Raw genomic sequence first — 17145 nt, 5'->3', positions numbered from 1 at the left:
TTTAACCTATCCGCAAATGGGAATAATGTCTCTCTTCTAGCTGTGTCTAAACCCCTCGTGATCTTGTACACTTATTAAAGCTCCTCTCAATCCTCTCTTACCCAAGAGAACAGTCTAAAATGCTGAAAATCCAAAATAAAAATATAAAATGCTGGAAAGGTTCACCAGGTCAGACAGCATCAGTGGAGAGAGAAACAGAGCTAGTGTTTCAAGCCAATGAGTTTTCATCCAGTCTATCATAACTGAAATCCCTTATGCTTGGAACCATTCCAGCAAAGCTTTCCTGTGTCTTCTCTAGGTCTTCACATCCTTTCTAAAGTGTGATGACCAGAATTGAATGCAATGCAGTATTAGTGTTTTACACAGGTTCAACATAAGCTGCCTCCATTTATGAAGTCAAGCTTTATTAACCACTTTCTCAGTCCATGGTGTTGCCCTGTTACCCTCTTTACTGAATTTGGAGGTTTCTCTGGCCGTTATTCAGAGTCACAACAGTGTGACACTCACCAGGTCATTGTTTTCAATGATGCAGTCGAAGGATAAATATTAACCAGGTCACTTGTAGATAGAAAACTCACCTGGTCTCTCTCATAGTGGAGCAGTGGGTTCTTTTACTTCCACCTGGCACATCTGGAAGTGTACGATTCCCTCAGTGACACACTGGAGCATCAGCCAAGATCTTTCTTTATTCATTTACAGGATACAGGTTTCACCGGCAAGGTGAGCACTAATTGTCCTTTTCCAGTTACCGATGAGAAGGTGGTTGTCTCTTGCACACACTGCAGTCTGTGTGATGTTGGTAGGAAGTTCCAGGATTTAGACCAGCATCTGTAATTGTGTTACTTTCTGAGAAATAGGAGTGTTTCCTACTGAGTCCACAACTGACACCAGTAGCATCACCTACAATAATAGCATGTGGAAAAATGTGCCTTTCTTCCCTGCACATTCAAAGTGTGGAATTTAACTCCTTCAGGTCGTTTTCTATCTTTCATTTTATTAATGTTTTCCACCTCCTTGTTTTTCTTTCGTTAATCTTTAAATCCCACCTCTTTGATCAAACTTTTGGCCATTGCCAAAGCATGGACTTCCCTTTAGTGCCAAAATTTGTCAAATGATGCATCTGTGAAGTGTATTGGGATGATTTTTTTCAACGTTAAAGATGTAATAGAGATACAACAGCATCCGTGGAGAAGAGCAGGCGGTCAATGTTTCGGGTCAGGATCCTCCTTCAGGACTGAAGATAGGGAAAGTGGAAGCCTAATATATAGGAGGGAAAAGCAGAGCAGTGATAGGTGGACAAAAGAGGGGAGGCGGGGTGGGCACAGGGTGGTGATAGGTAGATGCAGGTAAAAGATAGTGATAGGCAGGTGTGGGGGAGGGGAGGAGCAGGGAGGTCATGCTGCAACTGTACAGGGCTTCTCCTTTTCCTATCTTCAGTCCTGAGGAAGGGTCCTGACCCGAAACGTTGACTGCCTGCTTTTCTCCACGGATGCTGCCTGGCCTGCTGAGTTCCTCCAGCATCATCGTGTTTTTCATCTAGATTCCAACATCTACAGTCCTTTCTTTCTCTAATAGAGATACAAATTGTTCCTGCTGTTTTATACCCAGGTTTGGCTTCGCTTTACTGACCTTCCTCTGCATGGCGCCCTACACTATGACATTGATACTTTCCAAGAGCAGGGTTCCATCCAGTTGTTCCACACACATTTCACCCACTGGCTCTCCCCTCCCCGTCTGGTCCTGGTTCCTTCTGCCTGTCCTTTCTCCCCGAATGGTTCCCATTATCACCTTCCCTACTTATCAGATTCCAGCACCTGGTAGCCCTTGTGTTCCTGCTTGTCTCCCTCCGAGCTGTCTCCATCTTCACCGTCCTCTCCCCTCCCCAGCTCCATCTTTCTCTTTTTTTTTGACTGCTTCCATCTATCATGTCTCCCAACTCCAGCCCCTCGTGTCTCACAACCCCCCCCCCCCCCCACCTGGATCAATCTGCCTGTCATCCTTCAACCCACCCCCCTCAGTCCACCAATCACCTCTGTTCTCTGCCTCACAGCTCGTCCTCCCCTCTTTACACTGGCCGTCTCCTCTCTCCCCTCTCAGTCCTGATGTAGTCGATTCCCGTCGATGTCTGTAAAGAGTTTGTACGTTCTCCCCATGTCTGCGTGGGTTTCCTCCGGGTGCTCCGGTTTCCTCCCACATTCCAAAGACGTATGGGTAGGTTAAGTTGGGTTTACAATGGTTGGTGCAGACTCGTTGGGCCAGAAGGGCCTGTTACCACACTGTAAATAAACATTTAAAAAACTTTAAAAAATTTTTGTTTTATAGAAAAGATGGAAAAAAAATAAAATATTTTGAAATGGTGAAGACACCAGTAAATGTAGATGCTCAGTGGATGTTCTTGTGCATATTAAGTTAACATATAGGCTCTGCAAGCAAGTTGGAAGGCAAGTGGTGAATTGCCTTTATTGCAAGGGAAATGGAATACCAAATGAAAGAAGTTTTGCTGCAATTTACAAGACTGTGATAAGGCCACGCCTGGAGTACTATGTGTAGTTTTGGTCTTGGTGTCTAAAGTCTTGCTCTAAAGTCTAGTCTTGGAATGGGAGACAATGTCCAGCAAGCACAGTCAGAGCATCATAGAGTTATACAGCACAGAAACAGACTTTTCAACCCAACTTGTCCATGTTAGGCCTACATATATCCCAATACTCCTTTCCTATCCAAGTACTTGTCCAAATGCCTTTTGAAGATTGTAATTGTTCCTGCCTTCACCACCTCCTCTGACAGTTCATTTCAAATATTCACCACCCTTTGCTTGTAAAACTTACCCCTCAGATCACCTTTAAATTCCTCCCCCTCAACCACCTTAAACCTATGCCCTCCTGTTTTAGATCCCCTTACCGTGGGAAAAAGACTCTAACTATCTACCCAATCTATGCCCCTCATGATCTTATAAACCTTTATAAAGACACCCCTCAACTTTCCTTGCTGCAGTGAAAAGAAGCGCAGGACTGATGGTATTGACCTGAAACGTCAACTGTTTATTTCCCTCCATGGATGCTGCCTGATGCTGAGTTCCTCCAGCATTTTGTGTGTGTTGCTCCAGATTCCAGCATCTGCAGAATCTCTTGTGTGTCCTGGTAAGTCTCTTCTGCACTCTCTCTAGGGCTACCACATCCCTCCTATAGTGTGGCAACCAGAGCTATACAGAGTACTCCAAGTGTAGCCTAACCAATGTTTTGTACAGTTGCAACATGACATCACGACTCTTATACTTAATGGCCCAGCATGTAACGGTAAGCATGCTAAATGCCTTTTCTACTATCCCATCACTAGTTTCAGGGAACAATGGACTTGTACCCCAAGGTCTCTCTGTATGTGATCACTGCTGAGATCCCTGCCACCTACTCCATATGTCCTGCCAGCATTTGATGTCCCAAATGCATTATCCAAATGCAGGTTGAATAAGATTGGTTTATATTCACTGGAGCTTAAGGAGAACGAGTGGTAATCTAATTGAAAGATATGAGTGCCTGAGAGCGATGGACAGACTAGATGAGGTGATATTGGGAAGTCTAGAACCAGGGGTGCAATCTTGTGATAAAGGATCAACCATTTGGCACTAATCCATCCACATAGGGAGGTGAACCTCTAGAATTTCCTACCCCAGGAGATCATGGAGGTGTTGCGGAGTTTCAAATATGAAACCTGTTGATCTTTGAATTTCAAAGGATGTGGGATCAGGCAGGAAACTAGGGATGAGGTAGAGAAACACCCATGATCATATTTAATAGCAGCATGGGCTCATGGCTGGGTGGCCAACTCCTACTCCTACTCTTATGTTCGCTGAAGTAGACACCAAAGAAAAAAGACATCTTGCAGAAGGAGGCCATTTGGCCCGTCACTTCCGTGCTGGTTGTAATATTGTTACCCAGCCTAATCGAATCTTCCAGGGATAGGTCCATAGGTCACGGCTCTTCAAGTGTCCAAGTACTTTTTAAAGGTGGTGAGGATTTCTGTCTCTCCCACCCTTTTAGACAGTGAGTTCCAAACTCCAACCATCATATGGGTGAAATATCTTTTCTTCCCCTTCCCTCTAGTCCTTCTACCAATTACCTTAAATTTCTGACTTTTGACCCTTTATCTGAGGGAAATAGGTCCTTCCTATGAACTCAGTGTGGTCTTTCACAGTTTTTATACATAAATCAAAATTCTCTTCAGCTTCTTGGTTCCAAAGAAAACCACCCCAGCCTACCCAATTTTACTTCACAGCTAAAATTTCCCATCCTTGGCAACATCTTCATAAATCTTCTCTGCACCCTCTCCAATGCAATCACATATTTCCTGTAATGTGGTGACCACACTGTACACAGTACTCAAACTGTAGTCTAACTGGTGTTCTGTACAGTTCTAGCATCAAGTTTCTGCTCTTATATTCTTCACCTTGACTATTAAAGGAAAGTATCCCATGCTTTTGAACGGTCTTATTCATTCGCGGTACTGCTTTTAAAAATCTGTGGACTTCCACTCCACATTTTAAATTTTTAAAAAAATTTAAAAAATTTTTAAATTTAAAATTTTTTTTTTAAAAATATTTTTTAAATTTAAATTTTTTAAACTAAATTTTTTAAATTAATTTTTTAAATTTAAATTTGATTTTTTTAAAATTAAATTTAATTTTTTTCTAAATCTAAATTTAAAAAAAATTTAAAAATTTTAAAAATTAACTTTTAAAATTAAAAACAAAATTATTTACAGCGTGGTAACAGGACCTTCCGGGGCAACGAGTCCACGCTGCCCATTTTTAAAACCCAAATTAACCTACCCATACGTCTTCAGAATGTGGGAGGAAACCGGAGCACCCGGAGGAAACCCACGCAGACACAGGAGAACATACAAACTCCTTACAGACAGCGACTGGAATCGAACCCCGATCGCTGGCGCTGTAATAACGTCGCGCTAACCGCTACGCTACCATGCCGCCCCATATACCGTATCTTTCCATTTGCTGTGCATTTCCTTTCCTTGTTGCTCCTGCTCAAATCCATGACTTCATGCTTCTTCAAAGTAAATTTCAGCTTTTGCTCAAATGATTTTCTTAAAAAATATGTGCATGTTGGTATTGTATAGGAATGGGAGTGACCTATCTGGGGTGTCTTCAATAGTTGAATATTCTTCAAAATCTTATTATCCATTCACCTTCAGTGCATTGTGGTTTTGCTGAAGTTACAAGCAGATTTCGGAGATTTATATCATGTATAAACTAAAATGGTTTGTGAGGTTTGGAGCATGAAACCATAAAATGAACCTAACTCAAAGCTGCTTGATATATTTTACAGAGGAAAAGAATTGTTCCTGTAAAGGTTATAAAGCAATCAAAAGATGTACTGACAGGATGGGATGAAGTAGGACAGAAGAAGCTTGTGTGCCCATAATCTACTTGGGCTGAATGGTTTTTTCCTATGCTGTAATTTCTATGTAATTCAATATAAAATTGCACTTTTGAGATGACTGAATAACATGCTTTTCGTCATTTTTGTTTTACTTTCTGTTGATTTTACTTCCTCCTTCCCAAAAACCCATACACATCCTGGAGTTCAGTTCTAGGGGGAGTCTGCAGCCTTGCTGTGGAAACATTTAGTGCATGAGACTTCTTGGTTAGCGTTTCCGACCTCACAGTGTATCACAAGTTGAGCCCAGTTCTGTTGCTATCTTGTTTCCATAGTGTCAAGTCTGCACTTGGGTCTCTGGATTGGTGACAAGTCCTGGCAGATTGCTCCCTTTTCTAGCAAGTCTGATGCACTGGGGACCAACAGAAACACAAATGTACCATGACCTCTGCCAGCTTTCTGGCCTTTCTGATAAACCCTCCTTTGGTCTCCCCCACTGACAAAAAGCCTTCAGATGGTCACAGTCCTATTTCTACTGAAATCCCTCACCGAGTCTTAGTTCTTTTTACAATTATGACTATCGATAGGCCCTCGAGTTTGCTTCACCATTTGATAAGATGGTGGTTGATCTACCAGTAACCTCATCTCTGTATCCTCGCCCACCCCAGTAACCTTTCATCCCCTTGCTTATCAATGGTCTGTTTACCTCTGCTTTAAAAATATTCAAAGACTGCTTCTATGCAATAAGTAATAACATTCTGCTAGTTTACTTAATTACTTTCTGTACCTGCATAATAGCTTTCAGTGAAATGTGCATTAGATCATCCCTCTGCATCTCAGAATCTCTCACCATTTTGATAATGCATTCTTTTCCTGCCAAAATAGACAATTTCATATTTTCCCACATTATATTCCATTAGCCAGATCTTTGACCATTCACTTCACCTATCTATATCCCTTGTGTTCTCTTCACAACTTACTTTCCTACCTATTTGTGTTATCAGCAAGTTTAGTAACCATACCTTTAGTGCTTTTATCTAAGTCATTCATATAAATTGTGAAAAGATGAGGCCCCAGCACCAGTCTCCGTAGCTCACCACATGTTACATCTTGCCTACCAGAAGAAGACCCATTCATACCTACTCTCTGTTTCCTGTTAGCCGGGCAATCTTCTGTCCACATCAATATGTTACCTCCTTTCTTCCTCAATAACCTTTGATGTAGTACTTTATCATACAGTAGAGTCATAGGGTGTTACAGCACAGAAACAGACCCTTCAGTCCTTCATCTCCTTGCCAATCTCTTTGCCTATCTACACTCACTCCATTTGCCTTGCTTGTTTAAGTACTTCTCTAAATGCCTCTTAACCTAGTAATTGTGTCAGATTCCACCACTTCCTCTGGCAGCCTGTTTCAGATATCAACTACTCTCTGTGTTAAAAAAAATTATCTCTCAGGTCCTCTTTAAACCTCGGACCTCTCATCTTAAAGCTATGTCCTCTTATTTTTGATACCTCTACTATGGGTAAAAGATTTTGACCACCTCACCTATCTATGCCTCTCAAAATCTTACGTACTTCTATCAGGTCACCCCTCAGCTTCCTATGCTCCAGGGAAAACATGCTTTAAAGAGGACCTAAGGGGTAAGTTTTCTTTTTACACAGAGAGTGGTTGATATCTGAGACATGCTGCCAGCATATCCAATCTTTCCCCATAACTAAAGTCTTCTAATCCAGGCAACGTTCTGGTGAATCTCCTCTGTACTCTCTCCAGAGCAGTCACATCCCTCCTGTAGTGTGGTGACCAGAACCGTACACAATATTAAATGCCTTCTAGAAATTTAAGCACAGCACATCGACCAGTTCTGCTGTGTCCACAGAACATGCTACTTCTCCAAAGAACCCCAATAAATAGGTCATACAGAATTCCCCTTTCACAAAAGTCAGAACCATTTCAAATTCTCTCTATTTAATGAAATATTTGGTTACCCCTTCAATCTTATTCTCAAATTTCTCCATGTTATTGCAAAATTAAAGGAGCGCTGCACTGTTACAAGAGCCACTTTCTTTGGCCCTGCCTTCTTTCTCAGCTTGATGCTTTTGTATAGCAGCAAGGAATTTGAATATTTAACCAACATTTCTAAAAAGAAAATCGGACCATCTTGTCATCATTGCATTGGTCTTTATGGGATCTTGCTGTACACACATTAGCAGTTGGATATCCTATGTGACAAACAGTGCCGAGACTTTATAAATGCATCACATGGGCTGCAAAGCACCTTAGGGCATTCTAAAAGAGACATGAAAATCACTATATAAATGTAAGTCTATCTTTCTTCATGGTCAATGTTCCCCTCAATAAATATCCTTTTCATTTGAAGCAATTTTCCCAGCTAACACTTTCATTTACATGTAATTTGTTGTTACTCAGAAATAAGAAAGAAAGACGGCCAGACAGATGAAAAGACAGGTTTATATAGCACTTTTAATCTCCAAGTGATTTACAGCCAAAGATGTCCATTTGAAGAAAACCCTTGTTGTAAAATAGGACAGGATTGCATAACACACCCAGCAGCTCATTTGCCAATAAGTTGTCAGGTACAGAGGGAATCATTTCTTATGTAGAAGATGAAAAACTTTCTTCTAAGATACATCCGCTACGTTCAAATGTTCCAACCACACACATTTTGGGGTTTGAACTACAGAGAGTAGTCCATTAGAGCACAGTTGCTACCTGGTGCCTTTGGTGAAAATGAATGTATAACATGGTGGGCTTGAGATAGAATAATAGACTCATGGAATTATTATACTATTTAACCAAAGGTATATCCTTACCACATAGTCCATTTAGCCTATCGAGTTTATGCTGGCTCACGGTGTAATCCAATTCCCCACTAATTTTCCATGTAATTTATTTTTGCCACATTTCCATCAACTCCCCCCTGATTCTACCACTCACATACAAGTTGGGGCAATTTACAATGGACAATTAATCTACTAACCCACTACCTTTGGGATGTGAGAAGAAACTGGAGCATCTGGAGGAAATCCATGCAGTCACAGGGAAAACGTGCAAACTCCACACAGACAAAGCCAGAGGTCAGGATCGAACATGGGTTGCTGGAGCTATGAAGCAGTAGCTCTACTGGCTGTATCACTGCGCTGCCCAAAATGGCACAGAAAGACACTAGTTAGCCTTTCAAGTTTTTGCCAGATACTAGCAGAGCAATCCCATCAATCCCATTGCCACATTCTTTCCTCAAAGGTCTGCAAAGTGACTACAAAGTGCTGGTTCTGGAGCAGCCAAACCCATAACTAAGCACAACAGACAGGAAATATAGGGTCATTAAGTCTGGGCCCATCTATTGTCTGCCATTTTGGATCAGTCTATTCTACAGGAATGCAAGGCAGGGCAGTGGAAAATAAAAAATATAAGGCAGAATAAAGTATTCAGATGAGGGAAACAGACTAAGAATTGCTCATAGTTTTTGGGTTCTCATTAGCAGCCATGAACTGCATATAAATTAATGGCTGTTTTGCCTTCCTCCCTTTTTTTTCCTTCATGAGAACTGTGTACTTCTGATGACTCACTGCTGTACAGAGTTGCCCAGTGTCATAAACCTGACGTCAGTGAGCAGGAGTTAAATGCCTCATTGTGTTGCTCACAGACTTAGGATGTCAGTCAGTGCTTTGCATTAACTCAGAAAGTGTGTTAACTCATTAAGTGGGCAGGATTTTATTTTTCCAAAACCTACATTAATTTTCCCTTCTGAAAAAGAATTTTGATGAATGGCCTCGGCCTGAAACATCGACTGTTCATTTCCCTCCATAGATGCTGCCTGACCTGCTGAGTTCCTCCTTTGCGTGTGTTGCTTTAATTTGTCATGATGATATCTTTAAATAAAACCCCGGTTTTATTGAAAGCTAGGCAGGCACGGTAGTGTAGCAGTTAGCGTAACGCTTTATATCGCCAGCGACCCAGGGTTCAATTCCGGCCGCTGTCTGTAAGGAGTTTGTACGTTCTCCCCGTGTCTGTGTGGGTTTCCTCCGGGTGCTCCGGTTTCCTCCCATATTTCAAAGACGTACGGGTTAGGAAGTTGTGGGCATGCTATGTTGGTGCCGGAAGCGTGGCGACATTTGCGGGCTGCCCTCAGAACACTCTACACAAAAAAGATGCATTTCACTACGTGTTTTGATGTACATGTGACTAATAAAAGATATCTTAATCTTAGAAGTTGCTTAGTACCTGGAGGATGAAAATGCATGTATTAAGGGAAAGAACACATTCAAAGGTGGTGCATATTGGACGAGCTTCTTGATCTTTTTCAAGAGAGATGAAAATACCTAGCACAGTCTCAATGGGCTAAATGCCCTTCCTTTGTGGCATACTGTTCCATGTCTACAAGATTATAACCTGGTTTACATTGGAACTCAAAAATAATGTTACGGAAGAATTATCTGGAAAGAGGAGAGATGGGGAGAGGTTGTGGGACATAATTCCTGACCTTAGGGCTTTTGTAGCTGATGGCACAGCTGCCAATAGTGGAGTGATTGATCCCAAAACTTTATAGTGCTGGCTACTTGGCTGTATCACTGTGCTGCCAAAAATGGCACAGAAAGAGGCCATTTAGCCTACCAGTCCAGATGAAGGGTTTCAACCCGAAATGTAGACTGTCCACTTCCCTCCACAGATGCTGCCTGACCCGCTGAGTTCTGCCAGCTTCTTGCTTGTTGCACCAGGTTCCAGTATCTGCAGTCTCTTGTGTCTCCCTGGTGATGTATTACTCGATTGGTAAATGAAAATCAAAATTGTGTAGATGCAGGCAAACTCTTTCCACAGATGCTGCCTGACCTGGTGAGTGTTTCCAGCATTTTCTGGTTTTATATCACCCAAACTGTCCACTCACAGTCACCAGTAAAGTGAAGGAAAGTGTCGTGGAGAGTGCGATCAACAACACTCACCAACTACTGGCTCACCAAAGTCCAGCTAGGGTTTCACCTTGACCACTTGGCACCTCACATCCCTGAGCCAAGTATCTTCAGTTTGTTCATTAATGACCTTCCTTTCATCATCAGATCCGAAATGGGGATGTTCAGGCATGTACTGACAAGTGGCAAAGACCATTTGTGGCAATAAAGTGCCAGACATTGATCATCTCCAACAGAAGAGAGCTATTAGTTATTGGTTTATTATTGTCACATGTATTGAGATACATTGAAAAACTTTTATTTGTGTGCTATCCAGGCAGATCATTCCATACATAAGTACATCAAGTAAGTAAAAAGAAAACAGAATGCAGAATATAGTGTAGCAGCTACAGAGAAAGTGCAGTGCATGTAAACAAATAAAGTGCAAGGGCCATGATGAAGTGGATTGGGAGATCAAGAGTTCACCTTTAGTGTATGAGAGGTCCATGTAAGAGTCTGATAAAAGTGGGATAGAAGTTGAACTTGAGTCTGGTGGTACATGCTTTGATATCTTCTGCCCGATGAGGGGAAAAGAGGGGATGACCAGGCTGGGAGAGGTCCTTGATTATGTTGACTGCTTTCCTGAGGCAGTGGGAAGTATAGACGGAGTCAATTGAGGGGAGGCCGGTTTGGTGATGGACTGGGCTGTGTTCACAACTCTCTGCAATTTCTTGTGTTCTTGGGCAGATCAGTTGCCTTACAAAGCTGTAATGCATCTGGATAGGACCACCACACTTTCATGTTCCCCTCCAAGTGGCACTTGGTTATATATTGCCATTCCTTCATTATTAATGGGTCTAAATTCCGGAACTTCCTACCAATCAGCACTGTGGATATATCTTCACCAGGACTGCTCTGTTTTAAGAAGGTGGCTCACCACCACCTTCTCATTCTCTCACCACCACCTTCTCAATGGCAACACCCAGATTCTGAATAAGTTAAAAAAAAATCCTCTTTCAATACTTGTAGCTTTGCAAAGTTTTATATAACTGAGTTCCAATGGAAGCTTGGCTTTGAACCCCATTCCGAAATCTGGCTTCCTCTTTCTCAAAATTAGAAAACCTTTTTTGCTTTTTATAGCAGAGGTGAAAATAAATTTCTTCTTAGCTTTGGAATACCATCTTCTAACAGGGCTGACTCTGGGCCAAGAGAATCTAATGAATTTTATTTTATTTATCTGCTCTTGGAGAAGATTGAAACCAGAAGCTGTTATCCTGAGCAGATAAGTAAGGATTCACAAGAAGGGAGGAAGGATAAACCACATTCTTCACACAGAGAGACATTAGAAATACCAATAGCTAACATAATCCTATCAAAATGGTATAGTTCACTCTAACAACTGATTCTGAATGTTTTGTAATGACATTTGGTGATGATTCTGTTTCTGTTTCATCACTTGTGCCATTAGCTAGATCTTGGTATCATGAAGGAAGGTGTGTAGGATGCTTTACAACAATGATTAGACTTAACAAAGCACTTCATTGGCTGTTTTAGGCTGTTCTGAGATTGAAAGTGGTTGTTGATATACAGTCTTCCTTACATTCGTGTTGTGTTACCAAATCATTGGAAAATCAATTTGGCTCATCCTGTGAAGCTCCATTACTCCAGTGTTAGATCTAATCTGAAGGTGGGAAGGGGACTATTGTGTTGACATCCTATATCTTCAGCAAACACTTGATCTCAGTTGAAGTCCAAGTCAGCAGCAGACTCCGTCAAATGAACTGTCACATCTTTGAGGGTCTGAGTCCAGTTTTCCCCTCTTTCCTGCCATTTCACTCCATTGCTCTATTCTTCATTTTATAAAATAGCAATCCATTTCCTCAAGTTTTCTCAATGATTTTTATGCAATTCTGAGGAAACCTGTAACAGCATTGAGTTTGCCAAAGCTCTCCTTGAGGGCTTAGATTTCTTTGAAAATGATTGTAATTAATGTGATTCACTGTTCTCTCAAAAATGCTGATGGGTTTGAAGATCTGATTGTTCTTGATATACTGCACCCAAACCTAATTTCTTCTCCAGTGATTTTCTCTCTCTCTCTCTTTTTCTCTCTTTCTCTCGCCCCTCTCTCTCTCTTCTTCCCTGCTAATCTTGTTCAGCACCATTATACCAAATATTTTCTTGGGGAACTGTCAGTAAGATCACCTTGCCAGCTAGTCCAAACTCACAGACCTTCCCTTTTGGTAGTTTTGCTGTTATTTCATTTTTTTCTATCGATGGTTCCCACTTTTCTATCCTTACTACATTGAAAGCATAGCATCATTTGATATATTCTATTTCCCCCATTCTTGGTTGTTGCCGATGTGATTTTTGGCAGCTCTCAATTCACTCCAGTCTTCATATTACACAGGGCTTCCAAAACACGTTCAATGATGAAATCATAGAATTGTACAATGCAATTTCCGTTGTTCCAATGCAAAGTCTGTTGTACCTTTACTAGCTCTTTGGTATTTACTCAATCCCTTCATCTTCCTTCTTTTAACTTTTTATCCGATTCTCTTTTAAAAGTTATTATGGAATTTCCTTTCAGGCAACAAGTTTCAGGTGACCACAAGGTTAAGCCTGAGCTTCCATTTGCCTTTCATTTAATCCTTCCATCAACTCCCACTCAGACCTCTCTGTCTTTGACCTCTTATTCTAACAAAGCCAAAGGTCGACAAAGTAAACAATTCATCATCCAACTGGGCACATTGCATCTTCCAGAACTTAACACTGAATTCAACAATTTCAGATAATCACTCCTTCTAATTTTATATCTCACTTTTCCAGTGTTCAGTTTTTTTCCCCTCTCCTCTCTTGATAATTTCAGGTTTCATTGAAAAGTGCAGAGGAGATTTACGAGGATGTTTCGGGGACTCAAGGGACTGAGTTATGGAGAGAGGTTGAGCAGGCTAGGATGGTTTTCAGTGGAGTGTAGGAGAATGAGGAGTGACTATGTAGAGGTGCATAAAATCATGAGGGGCACAGACAGAGTGAATGCACACAGTCATTTTACCAGGGAAAGGGAATCAAAAACTAGAGGGCATAGGTTTAATGTGAGAGGGGCAAGATTTAAAAGGGACCTGAGAGGCAACTTCTTAATTCAGAGGGTGGTCAGTATATGGAACGAGCTGCCAGAGGAAGTGGTTGAGGCAGGTACATTTACAACATTTAAAAGGTACTTGGACAGGTACATGGATAGGAAAAGGTTGGAGGGATTTGGGCCAAACGCAGACAAATGGGACTAGCTTAGATGGGAATCTTGGTCGGCATGGACCAGTTGGGCTGAAGGGCACATTTCCGTGGTGGTGGATGCTATGACTCTATTTATCTCCTCCTGCTTACACTTCACCCTGACCCACCTTGTGTTATCTACTGTCTTTCCCACCCTTTTTCAGCCCACACCCAATCACAGATCAACCCTTTTATTCTTTCTGTTCCTCTCCCTCTTCCTTTGCAACTTTAAACCTGTTTTACTTCTCAATTTTACCAGTTCTGATGAAATGTCATTGGTCTGAAATGAAATATTTATCATTCTCCATAGATGCTGCATGACTTGCTGAGTATTCCCAACATTTTCTGTTTTTATTTCAGATTTCCAGCATCTGCAGTATTTTGCTTTTCAATGAATCCCGGGTTATAACTACTTGATCCATGAAAAAATAGATATTCCTCATGTCATCCCAGGTTTTTGTGCTAATCGTCTTAAATCTGAGTCCTCTGGTTACCGACCTTCCTGCCACTGGAAACACTTCTGATTTACTCTAACACAATCCTTCAAGTTTTGAAGATCTCCAGCAAATATCATCTGTCTCCTCTTAACTCTTCCTGTTGTTCTAGGTTTTATTATAACTTTGGTTACTCTCATTTTTGTTTTTGGAGTTTTGAGTGGTTTTGGGTCTGTTTTGGAGTTCTGATCATCACAGTACAGGGAGGATGTGGAAAGACATGGGTGGCAATCTTCAGTCAATCCCGACTCCTGGTTCTGTCTGTGTGGAGTCTGAACATTCTCCCTGTGACTGCGTGAGTTTCCCCTGATGCTAGAATCACAGAATCATACAGCATAGAAACTGGCCTTTCGGCCCAACTCGTCTATGCCAGTGGGTACATTTCTGCATTAACCCCATCGCCTAGCACTTGGACCATAACCCTCTTTGTCAAGTGCTTATCTAGATACTTCTTAAATACTGCCAGCAACCCAGCTTCAACCCAATTCTCTCAGGCAGTGCATTCCAGGTACTTACCATTCTGTGGGTGAAGAAGATCCCCTTATATACCCTCTGAATGTCTTCCCCTTTACCCTAAATCTATGTCTTCTAGTTTTATCTACCTCTGATATGGGGGAAGGTTTCCTGCAATCTATGCTATCTTTACCCTTCATAACTTTATATACCACAATCATGTCCTCTTTTAACCTCCTCTGCTCTGGGGAGAAAAGACCTAGTTTCTCCAGTCTGTATGTTCTGGTTTCCTCCCACAAATGGCCGCTGTAAATTGCCCCTAATGTGTAGGTGAGTGGTAGAATCAGGAGGAAAGTTGAAGGCGATGAGAGAAGAACAAAACCATAATGTTTGTTTAGGATCAGTATAAGCAGGGTGAGCCAGCGAGCCTGTTTTGGTGTTGCATGACTCCATGACAACTAGAGTGTGTGCAGCGCAGATTTACAGGGACTTGTCAGGCTGGAGAATTATAGTTAGGAGGAGGGACCAACTGCATTGAGCTTGTTTTGCTTTGGAACACAGAAGACGGAGAGAAGATTTAACTGAGGTACAGAAAATTAAGTAATGCCTAGAGAGGATAAACAATAAGGGCCAGAAGTCAGTGAATAGAGGGCATGGATTTAGACTAATATGTAGACAGATTAGAGGAAACTAAGAATAAATGATTTCACTCAACAAGTGCTGGGGTTTGGAGCTCACTGCCTGAAAACTACATGGATGAGGACTTGAAAATCTTTAACCTGTATGGCTGTGACCCTAGAGCTGGAAAGTGGGAGTAACCTTAATATATTTGGCTGGCGTGGACATGATGGGCCAAATAACCTTCTTGTACTCTATAAATTTCTTTGGTTCTTCAAGTATTAGGAGTACCTGGCCAATAGTCACTGTGACAGATTGGAGAAGTCAGCCTTGTGCAAGTTTGATATGATTCACACTCAAGTAATCCCCAGCGGCCAAAATAAGACGGATATTTGCAGCTTCAGATATTCATGTTTGAGATGAGGCTGCTTACATTCCACACAGGGAGTCGCAGCCAGTGCAGGTGTCACTATCGGCAAGCTGCTGAATACTTGCACTGAACAGTCTGGTTTGATTCCCGGTCTATGATGTAGTCACCCTAGCAGGAAGTTCTCCGATTCACATGGCTTCCTGGTCTTCAAGGGGACACAATCTGATAAAAACAAGAGGAGTTACACTTGTCTACAGCTCACAATATCCCAACGCTGTCTTCAACCAGTGAAGTGCTTTAAACGTGTACCTTTGCTGTAACATTGGGAAATGTGGTGAACAGCATGAACATAAAGGGGACTGAAAGAAATTATTATGAGCTTCAGTAATGGTAATTGAGGGTATATGTAGTCTCTTCAGTGTGGTGAACCCTCCCCTTCTTCCACCATAATATCAGCCACCAGAGAAGGCAAACAGAACATCAACTTAAATATTCTTCCGAAGGATGGGACCTTCAACAGTGCCACACACCCCACACAACCGGCCTGGATCATAAGCTTGAATGAGAACGAGTTTGACAGAGGTGTCTTCAGATTGCAAAAGCCCCTCCTTCAGAAATATCCCTCACTCATTTTAAATCATAGCCCATCTGAATCCTGTGGGATTTTTCTTGGTTTAAACTGTGACTCTGCCGAATAAATCTTTAGCAATCCGATAGATTGAGGGTCTTTTTACAAGCTCTATTCTCACTGATCTCCCTCAGGCAACTCTAGTTCTCCTGTACCTTCTTAGTGCTTCATCTGGGCCCAGATAAGGAGAATCAGTGGCCCATCTAACAGCAGAGGGCATGCAATCATGCCTGGTGCCAACATTCATGCCAACACTTTCCAGCAGAGGTCACTGGTTAGTGATCAGAAGTAAGACCCTTGCCTGGGTTTGGATTGTGTTTTTCCCTAACCCAGAGATGGTGAGACAAAATGCCCCTCTCAGCCCCAGTACCCATCTCTCTCCCAACAAATGGCAGCCACTCTTCCTTTCTGAGATGCACTACATCAGACTCTGCTAGGTTTATCTTCTGGAGTCTATTAGTTATACAGCACAGAAACAGGCCTTTCAGCCCAATTCACCAAGGTACCTTCCTGAGCTAGTCCCATTTGCCTGCATTTGGCCCAAATCCCTCTAAACCTTTCCTATCCATGTACATATCCAAACGTCTTTTAAATGTTGTTATTGTACCTGCCTCTATCACTTCCTCTGGCAGCTTGTTCCATACACCCACCATCCTCTGAGTGAAAAACTTACCCCTCAAGTCCCCTTAAATCTTTCCCCTCTCACCTTCAACCAACGCCCTCTAATTTTAGATTCCCTACCCTGGGAAAAAGACCATGTCCGTCCATCTTATCTATGCCCCTAATGATTTTATATACCTCTATAAGGTCACCCCTTAGCCTCCTTTGTTCCGGGTAAAACAATCCCAGCCTGTCCAGTCTCTCGTCCTGCCAGTCCCAGCAACATCCTTGTGAATGTTTTCTGCACTGTCTTGAGCCTAATCACATCCTTAAAAATAATTTCTTTCAGAGAAATCGAGCCAGTTGATGTAAATAGCTGAGACTGTGGGAGAGAGCACAAGGATGCAAGGAGAACTGGA

This window comes from Pristis pectinata, chromosome 25 (assembly GCF_009764475.1).
Source record: "Pristis pectinata isolate sPriPec2 chromosome 25, sPriPec2.1.pri, whole genome shotgun sequence".
NCBI classification, from domain to species: domain Eukaryota; kingdom Metazoa; phylum Chordata; class Chondrichthyes; order Rhinopristiformes; family Pristidae; genus Pristis; species Pristis pectinata.
This window is presented reverse-complemented; position numbering follows the sequence as displayed.